An 18,175-nucleotide genomic window follows, 5' to 3' on the forward strand; every position below is an offset into this window, starting at 1 on the left:
CATTCACAGCACTCAAGGTACACACACACACATACACACACATACACACACATACACACAGACACACACAGACACACACACAGAGACACAGATACAGACACAGACACAGACACACACACACACACACACACACACACACACACACACACACCTTATTTCTAAGGAAGGAGCCTGAGAATAAAAGCAATTTGCCTGACATAACTTTTCATTACTAAGACTTCACTGGAGTTACAATGGTTTGACTTGTGGTCAAAGGAGGATTTATTTACATCATAAGTCTTTCCAAGGGAGTCTGAATTCAGAACCTGATTGTGGCTGCCTGTTTCTGTTAACCTGTTACCTGTGTTTATCACATTAAATACAATGAGAAGGGTCTGGATTTGCAATTCACATCTTCAGGGACTGTGTCTTTGCCAGGATCATTTACATTTACTGGTTGGAGGATATAGCCAACACCAAAACACCTGGAAGTAGGTGACGAAGCTTTGGCTTTAATGAGCACTAGCAATTCTGTATAGGTCGTTTGCCTACTCTATGGGGAATAATAATTTTAAAAATTCTTTTAATCAACATGTAATAACTATACATACTTGTATGTTACAGTTCATTTTTAGTGTGTAGTTTTGATGCATGTTAGTATAGCCATCATCTCAAATGTCTGTCATTTCTTTATGATGAGTACTTTCAAAATCCTATTTTGAAATACATAGCAAATAATTGTTAAATGTGATTACTGTGACACTACTACTCATTCCTTTTATTCATATTTTTCTGCCTTTTCTGTCAATTACCGACCTCTATGCCCTCCCCCTTCTTAGTTAACTGCAGCCACTCTCTCCTCTGCTTCTGTGAAATCAATTGCTTAGTTTCTGCATTTAAGTGAGAGTGTGGGGAGTTCACCTTTCTGTGCCTGACTTATTCCTCAATGATCCCACATTATTCATTCATCAGTAGGAAGGGATGCTCTGTTCATGACATGTAGCCACCGAACGTGCTGAAAGTAACAGATCAGCTTACCATCCTGGGAAAGCAACCACCTCCACCCTTACATCTCTCATCAGCTCTGGGCAGTTCCACCTAGGCTTTATTTACTTTGTCTCTGTGTGCCTATCAAGCTTTGGGAGGTATAGAATTTGTTTTAATTTTGGGCATAATTTTTTTCTTGATGCAGCCACTGCAAAAAGATGAGGCCAGAGCAAGAAAAAAATTAATCAAGGGCAGAGTCTGGAACTCAGCTCTTTGAAGAGCTCAGGCTACACTTGAGGCCAAATGCCACCCCCTCCCAAACCATCCCCCACCGTGCCCCAGAACAGCTTAGTCTAAGTCCTCAGCACCACAGACAAGGCAGAGCCTTGGCTTTCTTTTCTAGTATGCTGTAAAAATGACTGTTGGGACTTACAGATGAATGGCCAATAAATGTCTCCTGGAAAATAGCAAACTCTGCTAAAATTTCCATTTAAACAAACATGTCTTCTATATTCTACAACAAAATGTGTTTCGACCATTCAATAGAACTTAGATTTCAGATATTAAAGGATAGAGTCCTTTACCTTAGAGGTCTTCTATCTTTAAAAATGACCTCACAGACCCAGAGAGCCTTTCATGTAAACATATTCTCAGTAGTCGCTGAGAACCTTGGTCTTAATGTGTTATTAATGGTCAATGTCAAGGACTCTGGCCATCGAGGGTGCCATTGTGACTTTGGTCACCAACATTATCTATTCCACAGTGAATCAGATTCCATTTAAATTTAGGCTATTTTCTCTGGGAAGGTAGGTGACTTTTTCCTGGGTCGTCTGGGGACATTAATTATCTAGCAAAAGTTAGCTACAGAAGTTAAAGCCTAATTGATTAAAAAAAGAGAGAAGCATTACTTTGAAATGCCAAAAGTCATGGTGATCAAGAGACTGTGACAGTCTCTTTTAAACATTTAAACTATGCCCTCTTTGTGTGCATCCATGTGGCTTCCCCACTCTCACATGCCTGATGCTTCCCTTTCACACCCCCCCCCACTGGACTGCTTCTTCCTGAATTTACTCCATTTTTTTCAGACCTAATGTTTGCTATTACCCATAAAATACATACAGAATTCGCACCCTTTCTTTCTGTCAGTGGGCTCTCCTTACTGGCTAAGAATGATCAGATCTGTATTCAAATCCCAGCTTCACTTCTTACTAACCTACACGGTTGTCTTTTGTTTGAATTCGTTTTTAGACGTTGTAGTTCTTGGGTAAATATGAATATAATTTAAATATAATGACATTATGCTTCCAGCACCTCAGAAAATTATTTTTCTGGTACAAACTTTCAAAGCTGCTCTATGTTTCAGCTTCCTCACCCATAAAACACAATTAATATGAAGTATCTAATGACTATCACAAAGGTAAACTCGGATAAAAGATATGTTTGTCAGATAAGCTCTCGATAGCATTGCTTGAAAAGCATCCCTTGGTTTTTACTGAGTTTTAGAAGCTAATGCTCTCCTGACATTTGCTATTGTCTCCTCAGCTGCTGTTCTCAGCTCTCCTGTGACACTGATACCACACAGGTGGCTTTGGCACAGTGAAAAGAGCCCTGCATGAGGAGTCTGTGGTGCAGGATGGAGTGCAGGCAGGCCCTGTCACCTACTTGCTAGATTCTTGAGTCCTTAGCTTGACCTTTCTGAGCTTGTTAACTCAAGGCAGGGAGGTCATACCGACAGATGTCTTAATCCTTGCTGTGTCCTGTTCTAAAATCCTTGCATGCACCTAACTGTTCACTACCCTTTACAAACGCATTCTGAGGTGGATGCTGTTTTCCTACCGTGTGGATGGGGACACTGGGGCTCAGAAAAAAGATGTGCTTGCAATGGAGAGGTAGAATGGAAACCCAAGCTTGTGCCTGTGACCACCACTCACGGGTTGCTGTTCTCACAGGTGGCGTGTGGGGGGTACAGATACATCGTCTGCTGGGTGCTGGGGCTGGGGCATTGCTGTTTACTATGTCTCTTTCACATCCCCACGAGAGTGCACACTTCCTCACAGCCTATGGCATGCTTCGGGTTTTGGTTTCTACTCTTTTTCCTAGTACCAATTTGCAATTACAATTCAACACTTAATAAATTTCCCCATGACATAAATTCCTGCCTTTTAGTTCTTTCTCTCGAGGGCTTTCTTGCAGCCTGTTACTTGAGTGAGTGCTGGACAGTGATGTCTGAGTGTAGTCACCAACATTAACCATGACGCGACACTAATAATAACGGTAAAATCAAAGGCTGCTGTACACACACTCAGTAGCAGGCAGTGTGGATGGAGCTTCTCCTTTAGGAGTTGGCAATCCTGGGAATTGGAAGACATAGGAGCAGAAAATGCATTACAGACTGCACTTAACCTGTCTTATAGCAGCTGGGGAAATTGAGCACTGGGGTAATTGTGTAACTGTCTTAATGGCACAGGACTAACGAGAAGTCCTGATCTGAAATGCTGCTGTATTCAAGAGCCCCCACCGTCTCCAGAGAGATCACAACCAGCATTTCTTAACCTCCCTCTAACTTGTTGTTTAATGATAATAGTTCACTGCCAAAAATACCTTGGAAGTGTGTTGTTTAGTTTGTGGTAAAATCTGTCATTTTAGTCATCTTCTGTGGACTGTTTAAGTTTACTAAGACACGGTTACAGCTATCAGCATTATCTGTCTTCAGAACCTTTCCATAGTTCACACTAAAATTCTACACTCTTTTGACATTAACTTCCCATTCCCCCTTCATCCCACAATGTAAATATGCTTTCTCCCAAGACACGAACAAGGCCGTCTGGACTCTTGAGGACTGTCTGACTGAGAACTTGGTCACAGAGGCCCCTGTGAATTCTGCACCAGTCTAGCTGCTGATATCTGACTCACTGTGGTTTGGGGCCTTGAAGCGTGTCTTACCCTTTCACTTCCTATCTGATGGCAGCAGCCCGGGGCAGAGAGGGCTCTGGGGACAGGTGGCTTATCCTACCTGAACTAGGCTTTCAAGATTTCTCCTGTCAGTTTTCTCTGTTGCCGCAGCGCCCCTGTGGCGAGGGCCCAGAATTTATGAGTCATCGGCCTTATTTACTTCAGAGAGACTTATAATGGCAAAAGGAAATGGCCGAATTTATTTATTTGACATGGATCTACTGACTGTCAGGGTGAGGACGGAGAATCCTTTATCCTCTAGGCAGGAAACATCCCCGTCTCCACAGTGGACGGAACTGAGATGAAGCACTCGGGCTGTAAATTCTAGGCTTCATCCATTTGTATACACAGGGATCACCCAGAAGTCAACCGGCAGCCCTGGACCTCTGTTCTTTACTGCCCCTTCCCAGAAATCCCTCTGACCGTAGATAGTGGGAAACTGTTCATCTGTTTCATCCAGTTCATGAAACAAACACAGATTTCTGGCCAGCCCCCACAGATGTTTAATGCTGCGTTCTACCTATGCTCTCCGCTCAGTGCTGCTCACCCTTGACCCGCACATCCCTCTTCCTACTCGTTCGCCACATTGTCTCCCTTTACAAACACTGTAAATTCTATGTTTTTCTGTCTAGCTTTACTGAGTAACTTCTTTGATTTCCCTACGTGCCTTATGCTACTATGAAGCCTTCCTTGATAAACAAAAAGGAGTTGATAATGGCTTTATAAACTTCTGTGTTGGTCTTTATTGATGTACAAGTCTAATCTCACCTCATTTAAAATGTCTTTGCTGAGTGGCAGTCCGTGACTAAGAGCACCTTAGAGGTTCCAGCTTCTCCTTAGAGACCTCAGCTTCTCCTTGGAACACACACAGAGAATCAGAGTGGAAATCAAGGGACAAACATGGTGACTTCTAGAAGCAGAGACAGATGTTGCTTAGTTTGGAATTAAGAGCAAATTGGTTTTGTTTTAAGTATTCTTTTCCTATGGTTTATAAATGGGATCCAAATCAGACAACAGTTGCATGCCATGGAGATATCTATCTATCTATCTATCTATCTATCTATCTATCTATCCTCTCTTTTATTTTTGAGGTTTTAAAGAGAGACTGAGATCAATCACACATAATTTCTTGAATCTAATTTTTGCTGATTTCATATTTGAATGCTTTCTTCTTTTTATTATTTTAACTTCCTTATTTTGTGTGTATGTGTACATATGGTCATCATGTCTGTGTGCATGTATACTCTCATGTTGTACACAAGTGTGTGTGTGTGTGTGTGTGTGTGTGGTGTGGTGTGTGACTGTGCATGCACATGTGTGTGGAGGTTGAAGGACTGGTTGGGACTCTTTTGAGATAAATAGTAGTTCTCTACTGTATACACTGAGACACAGTCTCCCGGTTGAACCCAGAGCTCACTAATGCAGGCTTGCACCCCTTGCTCCAGGGACCTTGTCCTTGCATTTCAAGTACTGGAATTATAGGTAAGCTGTTATGCTCACCTGAAATTTCCATGGGTATACAGGATTTAAACTCCTGTCCTTAGACGCCTAAGAGGCAAGCACTTTAACCATTGAGTCATCTCACCAGTTCCCATTTTTTGTCATTTTCTTAGGCATGCATCTCTCTCAAGCATTCTATATAAAATGGTCCTGAAGTAGGAAGTGTCTGGTTCCTAGGGATGTCAAAGAAGAGCAAGTTTAAGTCATTTGATCAACTCTTCCAGGAAAGAGACTAGCATAGCTCCAGTCAGACATGTAGTCTTCAACAGCCCTTGCACTTTGTACTCCAGAAGAACAATCAGAACAAAACTGTAATTTCCATCAGTAACTCATATACAGGTTCTTCCTTACTATTGACTCAGAAATTCAACTCTTGTTTCTATGTATCCTCTGTTTGCAATGGATGGACCATGTTCTTTTTATGGTGCATAATATTACCCATGAAGGCAGTCATTTTACATGCAAATGAAGTAGAGGGATCTGGGAGAGACTATTTGCATATTCATGGGAGTGGGGAAAAGGAGCTGGTCTCAGAGTCAACAAGCAGGTGAGTACTGCCTTTTCACCTGTGTTCCCTTTGCCTCAGAAAACAGGCAGGCAGCTTGATGACTATAGGAGTCTTAGTTAAATCATCTCTGAATTTTTAAAATTGCTCCCTAAAATATAGCTTGCAAGTCTAAAATGCTCAGCCAAATTAGTGTATAATGGGTACTGTAACAAGAGTGCTTTTAAAGTTCTCCAACTAATCTGATTTTTTTGCTGTTTTAAAAATGAATATATAGGGGGTTGGGGACTTAGCTCAGTGGTAGAGCCTAGAAGCGCAAGGCCCTGGGTTTGGTCCCCAGCTCCAAAAAAAGAAAAGAAAAAAAACGAATATATATATATATATATATATATATATATATATATATATATAATTTGATACAGTTGCAAAACAAACAATGAGAAATAAAAACAAATGAAAAGTATTCTCCACAAGAGCACAGGAGACACGGGGTAGGAAGGAAAGAGATGAGAGATTCATCTAATTACATAATTTGTCTTTGAAGTTATGTGAGTATTTTATAAAATCACACAACAAAGCCAAATAAAAATATTTAAATCTCCAAAGTGAAGAAGAAAATATAGTAAATCTAAGAGGTTCCTGATTTTGTGACAGTGGTTTTAGTGGTGGTGGCTTAGAAGTGATATAGAGGACTTTCCTGATTGGCCAGTGGCTCTCAGTATTGGTTTAGGAAACCAGATTAACTGCCTTCTGCAGGTACATTGTCTTTAAAATATGACCCCAGGGCAATTGTGCTCAGCTCCATCAAGTTGGGTTAACAAAAGAAAACAGAGCATGCGTGCCTTCTTTAATGGACTTACCCTGAGCTATTGGATATTGCCTCAGCTCATGAAGACACATGGCCACAGGAGGAGGGAAAGAGGTTGAATCTCAGAGACGGATGGACTATGTCTGCTGCCAGGGGGTAGAATACAATGCAATCATTTCTTCTAATTTAATAAATACCACTTATTAAGGTACTTGTAGGATTTAAACTTCTTAGATGATGAAAGCCACATGAAGCAAAATTAGATGACAGAGATAGACTTTAAGAAGACATTTAGCAGCTCCGTTGACTCACATTGGAGTAAACAGTCAGACAAAATTGTTCAGTTCTTCTTAAAAGAAGCACTAGATGTTCTGGCTAGTGTTGTTATGTCAACTTGTCACAAGCTGTCGTCATCTAAGAAGAGAAACCTGGATTGAGAAAATGCCTCCATTAGATCAGGCTGTAGGCAAGCATTTTCTGAATTATGGATAGATGGGAGTCAACTCAGCCCAATGTGGGTGGCGCCATCCCTAGGCTGATGGCCTGGGGTCTATAAAAAAGCAGGCTGAGCAAGCCATGAGGAGTAAGCCAGTAAGCACTCTCTTCCTCTGTAGCCTGTACATCAGCTCCTGGCTCTAGGTTCCTACTCTGCTTGAGTTCCTATCCTGACTTCCTTCTTCGATGAACAGTGATGTGAACGTGTAAACAAACTAGCTAAATCCTTTTCGCCCCATGCTTTGGTCATGGCATTTCATCACAGCAGTAATAACCCTAACTAGGACACTAAGTCAGATTATCTGGTCATACATAATCATTGTTTTGCTTTAAGCCATGGAATAACAGAACTAGGCCCCTGGGAACAGTGTAATCCTAGCTACTTAGGAGATTGAGTCTGGAGGAACACAAGTTCAAAGTTTGCGTGGGCCACAGAACAAGGTCATGGTTAGCCTAGGCAATTTAGTGACCATCTTACCCTCATGTCATAAAGAAAGGGCTGGGCTTTAGTTCTGAGGAACAAGAGTTGCTGAGCATATGTAAGGCCCTATTTTCATTTACCAGGACAGCAAACAAACAAACAAAACCTTCTCTTTATGTAATTGGGATGCATAGTTCTGTACTATTTCAAGCTCCATTGTTAGTCTTTTTTACTATTATATATTTTGTTACAAAGGGGTTTTTTTCACACATCTAGTTACAAAGTTTGTTCTTTTTCTTTGGCAGACACATTGTATGTGAAGATACAGCATGTATTATATAATAAGTTGGTATTGTGAACTATAAGGTTTCTATGTTTCTATTTGAGGGGGTCTATTAGATTCTTCATGTGCACTGATCATTTAATGTCACAAATAATCTAATCAAATGGGTACATTTACCTTCTCTGAACAGATGGGGAAAGTGGGACTTTTAGAGGATAAATGGTTTGCTAATACCCACTACCTGAGGACTGGGAACTGTTAGATTCAAATAGAAGTGTGTCTCACTTCAAAACTTGATTTTAAATTGTCCTTTTAAGTTACTGAGTTTACCTATTGTTTGTAAAAGACAGAAATAGGGAGAAGGCACACGTGGTGGAGAGAAAGGGAAGATTTTCTATAACTAAATAGAGGCAGGATTAGAGCAGTAGACAGCAAAGCAAAAGGCAAGAGTCATTTCCATACTTCATTGTCTCTGAGAAAAAGAACAGCTCTTTGGTCTACAATGATATTCTGAGCTATGGCAGACATGTGACTGAATGAAGACCCCAGGGGGGTAGAAAATTAGATCTACTTTGAAGTCCTTGTTTTGATGACCACTGGCCAAATCTGCTCAAGATAGTATTAGATTTGTCTTTTTGTTGATGTCCACTATCCTTGTTCTACTTGAGGAGAAATGAATATTCATAACGGAGCATGGGAAATCCAGGCGAAGCCATTCGAGCAATGTGTGGAAGGTTTGCGGATACAGCTCAAGTGGGAAAATGCTTGCCTGCTGTGCCTGAATCCTAGTCTGATCCCTAGGAGCATACAAGATCCAGGTTCCTAACCCCTGCACTCAGGAAGTAAAGGCAGGAGGATCAAGAACTTCAAGGATTGAACTCACAAGGAGTTCAAGGTCATCCTGGGATACTAAAGGCTCTGCCTCAAACACAAGTCCAAAGGAATGAGGGTGGGTGAAGGCCCTGACAATCTTCTGCTCTCTAGGGTCATGTCTCCCCCTTATGGAGGGTATTGGAACTACAATAAATTCTGAAGGTCACTTAGACTAATGACTGCATCTGCTTTAAAACCATTCTGCTAATTATAGGAAACAAGAAGAAATATCGCCACCAACACCACACTCATGGTTTATCTATTCTTATTGTTGTGAATTACTTTAAGATCTATTGATTTCTTACCACAGCCAAAATACACTGTTTCCCCACATTGATTGGAAAGCATCAATACTGTTCCACTTAAGGTTTGTTGCACACACTTCCCATATTGCTTTAGTTGCTGGTATGTATTTAATCAGAAACCAAACTTACATACGTGTTGCTGACACCGATATGAGGGGAGAGGGATGTAGAAGGAGAAATAAATTGGAGAAATTTCAAAAACTTTTCTCCAGACACAGACCATTCACACACAATTCACTTGCTGAAACTCTAATATTATCGATTACACTTTTCATTTATATTATATGCACCAATCTTTGTAGCTTTTGTGAATCACTTTCTTCTAATCCCTGGTAAAAGGGTTGGATTAACATATCACCATCTCTTGGCTTAGATACAGATACAAGGGTTTATGTGTCTCAGAATCATCAATGGGCTTTTGGGTATAAGCTGTTGTCGGAAACACCACACAGGATTGCTATCATGCTAGTTTTAAATAATAACATTGAAAATAAATTGAGTGCCTTAGAAAGACTTTGTAATCTGCAACTTGGAAAGGGAAAATGAAGAATCAAATTGGAGTAGGTTTAAAAGTAATTTATTAGGCAATTTCGGCAGGGAAACTAGCAGTTGAAAATATTCCAAGCATCCTAAGTTTGGCAAGGACTTTAAATACGTATTGTTCTTTGAAAATCCAGGTTCTATTTTCCAGGTGGATAACAGTGGATTCTGTTATTTGGAAGTTCTCTCTAAAACTTGTGTAGAAACTTAAATGACATCGTAACTGTTGACGTTCAAGGAGACCCTCAGAGGCCACAGGGTCAAGAGGATACGCTTGTGACAGGACTGCTGTGAAGAGGGTGAGTGCTTGAGAGCAATCTGAATTCTACCTATTCTGGGTTTTCTCTGTTTGCTCATTACTCTTCTGCTATGCTATGCTGTCCCATGGAAATCCTAGTCAGATTTTAGACAGCTATCTGCCATAGAAGGCAGAACAGCTAGGAGAGCCTGGGCAAAATAATTCAGTTGTAGTCTCAAAGTCCAAGAATTCAGTGGACAACCAAAGTGTTTCAAGAGTCCAAACCAGAAGCTCTGATACTCGAGGGCAGATGAATATCCCAGTTCTCGCAGGGAGAGAAAGTTGTTTACTTCGTCTCAATCTTTTATCTTGCTTGGCTGCAAGGGATTGGATATGTCCACCGGTCTTGGTAAGGGGGAGGCTTAACTGAGACTATCAATTCAAATACTAATCTATTCCAGAAACACCCCAAGAGACACATAATAAAGGAATGTTTTGCCAGTTATCCAGGTGTCTTCTAACCCAGACACCACGACACACATAAAGCTGACTTATTACATATTTTTCATTTTGACAAATGGAGAAAATATTTAATAAAGATGAGAACACGCGTGTATCTGAAGATAGCAAGCAGTGCAGTGTCATCTATTGGGGCTTGGTTAGTTTCTGAATTCCTTTATGTCCATTATTTCTTTGGTTGCTAACAGCAATTCCAATAGGTCTTCTACTGATCTTACTGTATTTCTTGCAAAAGAGAAGAGTAATCTTGGAGGGGTTCCTTTGCCTAACACCAGTGATTCCCTTTAGACATGTGATTTCTGTAACCCTAAAAGAAGAAACAATTGCCACACCAGTAGTTTTCCTTCTAATTACATCCTTCGAATCTCATCATGGTTTCATTGTGCTGGACACCAACCAGGGAGACAGTACAAGATTCGTGACTGATTTAACCATCAGCATCTTGTGTGGTCCCGAACCTCAAAGGCCTTACACAGAGACCCAGGGCCTCTGGAAAGCCAGTGCTTATTCTATTTTGAGTAGCTACTTTTTAAACAATGACAAGGAAACAGTGACACCTTCAAGCTAAATGTGAAAATAATAATTTTACATTTTTATGCATTTCATACAGTTTTGACTTTAGCATTTGATTCTGAGATACGTATGTTCACTCTGTCAGTTTAGTGAAGAGTGCTGTCTATACAAATGAAGGCAACCTTTCCTCTTGCCTAATGTGAAGCTTTTATGTTATATTTCTTAATTATTTTTATTAAAAATCATGACCTGGTATGATTGGAAACATAGCCATGTTGACACAGCGCTTGTCTAGAATGCGTAAGGTCTTGGGTTTCGTCCCCAACACTACATAAAAAGAGAGTGATCATTAGTGGCAGGAATCCTGGGACTGAAGAGGTAGAGGCAGGAAAATCAGAAGCTCAACCTCATTATTGGCTACATAGTGCATTCAAGGCCACTCTGAACTCACAAGGTTAAGACCTCATTTGGTGAAAAGGGGATCTACTAACACCCACTCCAGGGGCATTGGTGAGGAATAAATGATTATGCACGTGAAGGACTTTGAGAGGTACCTCATTCACAACAGGAACTCAATAAACATGGGTGTAGAACAAACATTTTCTAAGTTTTCTTAAGGAATGACATATTAAAGAACCACTGAACTCCATTAAGAATATTAATAGAAAATCAATTTCAACATCTTGTTTGTAGCAATATACCTATATAACACAATGGCACATTATACTTCTCAAAGAAAAGATGATATTTAACTCTTTCTTTTTTTTTTTTGGAGCTGGGGACCGAACCCAGGGCCTTGCGCTTGCTAGGCAAGCGCCCTACCACTGAGCTAAATCCCCAACCCGATATTTAACTCTTAATGGTAAGAAAATTAGCTTAGGAGGCAGAAGGAGTCTTTGCTGTGTTTAATAATGCCTCTTTGGTGTTGAGCAAGTTGTAAGAATTCTCTAGAATTCAGTATTTTCATCAATAAAATATGACAATTGTCCCTTTGTTAGCTTTGTCTCCACATAGCCATGAAAACACGCTTATGTGTAAACTTGAAGGAAATTCTTTTTATTCCATTACCATATTATGATAAAATGATATGAACATTATACATTATATATACATTCCAATATAAAGATACAGCCTCACTTCCTGGCTACCAGTTCAAGGCAATAGAGTCTCAGACGCAAGAGAGTAATGTCTGGTTGGGACCTGTGTTAAGGTAAACAAGGCCGGTTATTTTGTACCCACTGTTTTTCTCTTTGGAAGCCTCCTGCTGTGACAATCACTTCCATCGGATCTGCTGCATTTGAAAGTGCTCTTGGATGCTGTCTGCACAGGCTCTGGTCGTTTGGCCTTTCTGTGGCAGTTTCTGACACTCCAATTCTCTGAACGCACTTGTGCTCCCGAGACATCCAGCTCGATCTTTCAGTCTCAGATGCGATGGTCTAGATTGAATTAGGTTTGGTTCTCCCATCACTAATTAGATGGTGCAGCAGGCCTGCCTTGGGGCATAGAGACATTGATTCAGCTTCGGTAATAAGTCTAATAAAGTGCTTTCACCGTGTTCCAGGAGACCAACACACTAAGAATGGCTCTGAAATGTAAAGCTGAAAGAAATATGGGAACGGGGCAATCAACGTACAGACATGGAAAACAAGAACTTTTCGTACTTTGAAGGATCTGCCTCCATTTCCCCAACTCTGGCCTGGAAAGGGACCTTGACAGGGCAGGCGATGATCCATCAGGCTCTGCAGCAGACTGGAATGGCATTACCCCAGTGTCTGAGTCTATCCTATACGTCTAAATCCTGGCAGTGCTGCCTCTGCTTCCCGTGCTCAACGGCTTCCTAACAAATGTTCACGATCCTCATTACTATGAAATACAGCTTTTATCCATAATTGAATATCACTCATTTGCCGAATATTGTCTCCATGCAAAGAACGTCCATGGTAGGTGACAAGCAGATATAGAGAAATGAAAGAAAAATTAATGGAGTGCTATAAAGTTCTCCACATAAACTTGTATTTTATATGGCACTATATATTTGGCAGGGCATTTTCATACCTCAGTTCAGGGACCTGGAACAATAGGCCAAAGAAAACTATTAGGGAAAGACAAGGTGCAGATTCAGAGCGTCTCAGAGTTGAAAGGACTCTAAATTTCATCAGTTCTTGGATCTTTCACATAGGGAACTTTTTCTGCATGCCTAACTGGTCATTTACCAGTTCCTACGCATTGAATGCAGGGACATGTCTAAGGCTACAAGGTGGCACGCCCATGACCTAATGGCTTCGCCTGACTGGACCTACTTTGTTATGCTTAGTTCTGACCTTCCTCTTGCTACTCCCCCCATCTACCCATTTGTGTTCAGTGATAGGGATTCCAGTGTTCTCGGCATGGAGGGCAGCTACTCCTGAGTTGAAGGATGGACGGGTAATATGTTTCCACTACGCAAATCTCCTCTGTGCTAAGTAGTCCAGCTCCTCCACTAAGCAAGGACCATGCTGGATCTTGGGTCGCAACTCCTTCCAATGGGGGCTTAAAACCAGCATTAGTTTCCTGCTACAGTGCTTTGTGTGCTTCCTGTGTCGTCACAACCTTGGAGTTGGCTGTCCATGCCACCTGTCAGTCCCCTAGTGTATATGAATGATAAGGGTTGAGATGCTTTGCTCTACTCTGTTGGATGTCTTAAAAGTATAGTGGTGAAAACTACAAAAATCTTGCCAGTGTGGTTCCAGGATTCAGTGCTATTGTTGACCTTGCACTGTGAATTCTGTGTTCAGTACTTGTGTTTAAACCTCCTGGTGTTGCTTATTTTTACTCAGTTATGCCAAGGTGCCTTGCTGTGAGTTTAGGATTAGACTAAGCAGCTTTCACATGAACTATTTACTGCTCAGTCTTGCTGCTTCTCATTTGCGTCCTTAACGTTCCCCACGAGAGCCCGCAGGTCTCACTGTTGAACATCGTTCTTATCTTTGGGGTAGTTCTGAAGTTGTATTTTACTATTCGTCATGTTTCACAGCTTGCATCCTCTTAAGTATGTCTCTAAGACGCTGGTAATAGTCAGAGTAAGCAGAGTTTGGGGTACAATTTGATAATGTATTCTTAGATTTAAAGGACCCCCTTACGATCCCAACCCCCACAGCTCTCCAAGTCCCGGGAACTGCAGAAGAAAAGCATCCAGTCACATCCCCAACTCACAGAGATTCCATGCACCTGACCTCAAGTCCAGACACCCGGTGGTTCCAAGAAGACACAAAAGATGAAGTAGTTTCAGCTTACTTACTCGTTCTGTCACCAACAAAACTCCCTTCCCCCTTCCCTATCCTTAGCCACCAAACACCCAGCTTGAAGCACGTGATCTGCACTTTCTACCTCTGCTCATGATGTTGGTGAGGCCTGGACCCTGACCACAGCAGAGCTGGGTCTCGATGTGCCACCTTTAAGGTTAAATAAAGTCTGCTCTTCCCCCCCCCCCTTCTCTCTCTGTCTCTACCACCCTCTCAACTCCCTCCCCATGCCCTGAATAAACTATTCTATACTATTAAAAAAAAAGTCTGCTTTATCTGTCAAGGTCATCTGAATTTTTCACGATTTCTTTCTACAAAGTTAATTCTTACATCTATAAACTCCCTTTGTAAAAGAATATTCAACTTGAAAATATTTTCTGGATAACAGCATCGACTGGCATCCATCTTGTCATTACACTATGAATATAAATAAAATAAGATAAATAAGGTTGTCTTACCCTCCCAGTTTGTAAAACAAGGTGCTGAGCCTTGAACCCAGGGCTTCGTATATGCTAGGCAGTGACTTTTATTGACCGAGGTGCTTTCCTCGGCAGACCCATTTGTTTTGTTCCCCTACGTGGCTTAATTTCTCAGGATCCCGTGTCACCCAGACTGATGAGTTTGGACCCAATATGTAGATAAGGATGGCCTTGCGTTTCTGCTTCTTCTGTCTTTACCTCTTGGTGCTGAGACTACATACATGTGTCACCAAGCCTGTTTATGTTGTATGGGCGATTGGACCCTGGTCTCATGCAGAATTTCAGGCCAGCACTCTACCCACTGAGCCACACCCTCAGCCCACCTTGCTGCCCTGGAGAGAAGCTCACTGTCCAAGATCACGCAAGGACATCTCCTGCCAGGGCTTCACTCCCTCGGTTAGACTAATTAGGCGAGCATTGTCCACGCCTGTGAGCCCGGGGCGAGAGTCTGCTTTGCCATCTAATTAGTGATGAAAGAACCACAGCTAATTCAATCCGGTCTGTCATTCTCTAGACTGAGGAATTAGCCCAGACGCTGCGAGAACGCAAGCTTTGTCTTGGCATTATGAGAAGGGACAGCTGATGCTGCAAGAATTTTATTCTGTCCTGAGGAGCTTGTTGAGTCAGAGCAGAACAACCGCCTAAAATGTGCACATGGGAAGGAGAAAAACAAACTGATCAGATGCAAAACAGCAATATCTCAGACTGAGGACATACACAGTACTAAATAAGCAAACAAACAAACAAAACTAAAACAAGCAAACACACAAACACCAACAATGTGGACTTCTGTGAATGGGCTGATACTTTAGAGTTGATCTAATGCCAACTTATAAATCTCTTTTATAAGTTCTAGAATGCCAGCTTACAGTCAAGTTCAAGATCCAAAGCGAACAGAAACATTTTTAAACTTTTGTGTAAGGAAGCTACGAATAACATACTTTAAAAATATGATCTATTAAAATAATTGAGTATCTTTTCAATGTTCAGTATGACCTTGTGTGTTCCACAGGCCCCTTTTTTTTTTGCCAACGTAGCACATTTACTTAATTTACTGACATCATCTTGTCCTTTTCTTGAGTTCTAACATTCTATGAGAAGACCAGACAGTAAATACTTATTAGATGGCCTTTATGAAACAGGGTTTAAAACAAGCAAGCACAAACTTTCGTGTTAGTATGGAGAAACAAAATCAAAGCAATACATCAATGAATAAAATAATTTTGGTTACTGATAAATGTCACAGAGGAAATGAAATGTGGTAGGTTGAAATTTGACCTCCATTTTTTATGCCGCACAAAATTCAAAAGATCTCAGTGTAAGACTGCAAACTTTGAAACAACCAGAGAAGAACACAGTGTAGATATGTCAAGATCTAGGTGTGGGCTGTGGCTTTTGGAGCAAGGAAATAGTAGCAAGGACTGACAAGAAGTGTGAGGAAAGAAAGAAGCTCACGGTCAGAGACAGTATCGTCACGCACATTACACACTCACGTGCAAATGTCATAACGATATCTCTTGTTTTGTAGAATTAAAACAGTTTAAAGGCAAAACAACAAAATAAACATAAAAGGCTAAGTAACAAAAACGGGAGCAATAGTAAACCCCTGGGTTGTGGGAGCCTGATCTTCCTATTGGAGTCACAAGAAGTCATGGCTGTCAGTTCTGGGGGAAGCATCTGCCTTGCATAGAAAAAAGACTAAGCAGAACGAAAGGTTCTGTTGTGCCTATTCTTTTTCTGTCCCTGTGGATGTGTGTGTGTGTGTGTGTGTGTGTGTGTGTGTGTGTGTGTGTGTGTGTGTGTGTAACATGTATGCAACACCAGAGGACATTGGCATCCTTGAAGCTGGAGTAGAGGTGACTGTGGCTGCCCCTGTGTGGGTGCTGAAATTGAACTGGAATCCTGTGCATGAGCAGCAAGTGCTTTTAACCAGGAGCCGTCTCTCCACCCCTCAGACGTCTATCCCCTCTCATATTCAATGACTACCATAGCCCGTGCACTTGCTTTGAGAAGTTTAGTCACATTATTTGTGAATTCTCTTGTTCAGACTTTGTGGACGGAATTCCTGATGGAAGGTCTCCTTTCGAACTCTTGCTTTTAGCTGGGGAGGTAGCTCCATGTGTGAAAACTTACTAAGTAGGCAGAAGGACTCATTCCCAGCATAAGTGTAAAACAGCCAGGCTTGCACAAGGGTGCAGCATTAACTGAGCAGAGGCAGGCAGACCCTAAGGACTTACTGTTCAGAGAGCCTTGCTGAAACAGTGAGCTTCAAGTTCAGTAAGAGAATCTGTCTCCAAAAATAATTCGGAGAGCACTAGAGAGAGACACGGGTGTCCTCCTTTAGTCTCTGCGCTCATGCACACAGGCCTAGGGACTTGACACACACACACACACACACACACACACACACACACACACACACACACATGCACACGCACACATACACCTTTCTCCTTCAGATAAGTGCACCCAACACTTGGTCCTCTAATTCAGTGGTTCTCAGCCTTCCTGACGCCGTGACCCTTTAATAAAGTTCCTCATGTTGTGGTGATTCGCCCAACCATAAAATTATTTTTGTTGCTACTTCGTAACTGTAATTTTGCAACTGCTATGAATCATAATGTGAATATCTGATATGCCGAATATCTGATATGTGACCCCCAAAGGGGGTCGCAACCCGCAGGTTGAGAACCATGGCTCTAATTGGACCCCAAGAGCTTTTACTCTGTGCTCTCAGACGTGCTTCCTCCTTCTGGTGCTGGCTTGTCAGTTACTGAGTGTTAACATTGACAGCAAGCCTTCTGAAGGCTGAAACGGATTTGTCCAGCTGGCTGACACTCAGTGTCCTTTGTGACGCTGCTGTGCACTTGGCTGCTAGACGCCCTAGTGATGAGGCAGTGAATTCTTCAGGCCGAGTCTGCCTGTCCTGTGGCTGAGTTGTGTGCTGGGCATTTTAAACAAAGATCTCCTGATGGTATCAACCACCAAGAACGATTTCTTGTGACTATGCTTTTTTTTTTTTTGCTGTATTTGAAGTCATGTTACATTTTTCAATTTAAATGTAATTCAGTTCCATTTAAAATTGCTTAGGGCAACTAACTACTCTTATGGACAATATTAAATTCAGGCACCACTGTAGAACAAAACCTTTATGTTTTCAGTTCATTCCTGGTGGGTATTTTGCTCTATTTTTGCCAATAAAGACTTAATAAAAAAATCACATTACAAAAAACCCTTAAGTTTATTTAATATTCATTTCATATTAATGTTTCATTTTCTCTATCATTTGTTGTATCTATCCCCCAAGGAGCCCCACCAGACTTTTAATTATCCATGATTTTCTAGAAAAATCAACCGGTTTGAAAAGAAAATTTTAAGACTGGTTTATAACTTAGAAACCTGACATTCATATTTAGATGCTATCTATGGTTTGGGCAAGGAAAGAGAGTCCCCCTGTTTCTCCCTGAAAGATCTTCTAGCCAAGGAAGCTGTTTAAT

General features: G+C 41.3%; 2 long non-coding RNA genes across 3 annotated transcripts in view; one reads left to right on the forward strand and one right to left on the reverse strand.

Annotated features, from left to right (window-relative positions):
* Positions 1–14,450, forward strand: part of LOC120094156 (uncharacterized) — a 29,151-nt gene extending 14,701 nt beyond the window's left edge. Inside the window, exons 2-4 of one of the 2 annotated variants that reach the window (XR_015628206.1) lie at positions 9,800–9,947; positions 12,480–12,858; positions 14,055–14,450. This is a non-coding gene — a long non-coding RNA (uncharacterized LOC120094156). Of the gene's footprint in view, positions 1–9,785; positions 9,948–12,479; positions 12,859–14,054 lie in introns of both variants that reach the window. The other variant, XR_015628205.1, reaches the window with a different exon arrangement.
* The window catches only part of LOC148004131 (uncharacterized), an 876,089-nt gene that overhangs the window by 601,608 nt on the left and 256,306 nt on the right, over positions 1–18,175 (reverse strand). The gene's annotated exons all lie outside the window — the stretch shown is intronic.

This window comes from Rattus norvegicus, chromosome 8, assembly GCF_021556685.1.
Source record: "Rattus norvegicus strain SHRSP/BbbUtx chromosome 8, alternate assembly SHRSP_T2T, whole genome shotgun sequence".
NCBI classification, from domain to species: domain Eukaryota; kingdom Metazoa; phylum Chordata; class Mammalia; order Rodentia; family Muridae; genus Rattus; species Rattus norvegicus.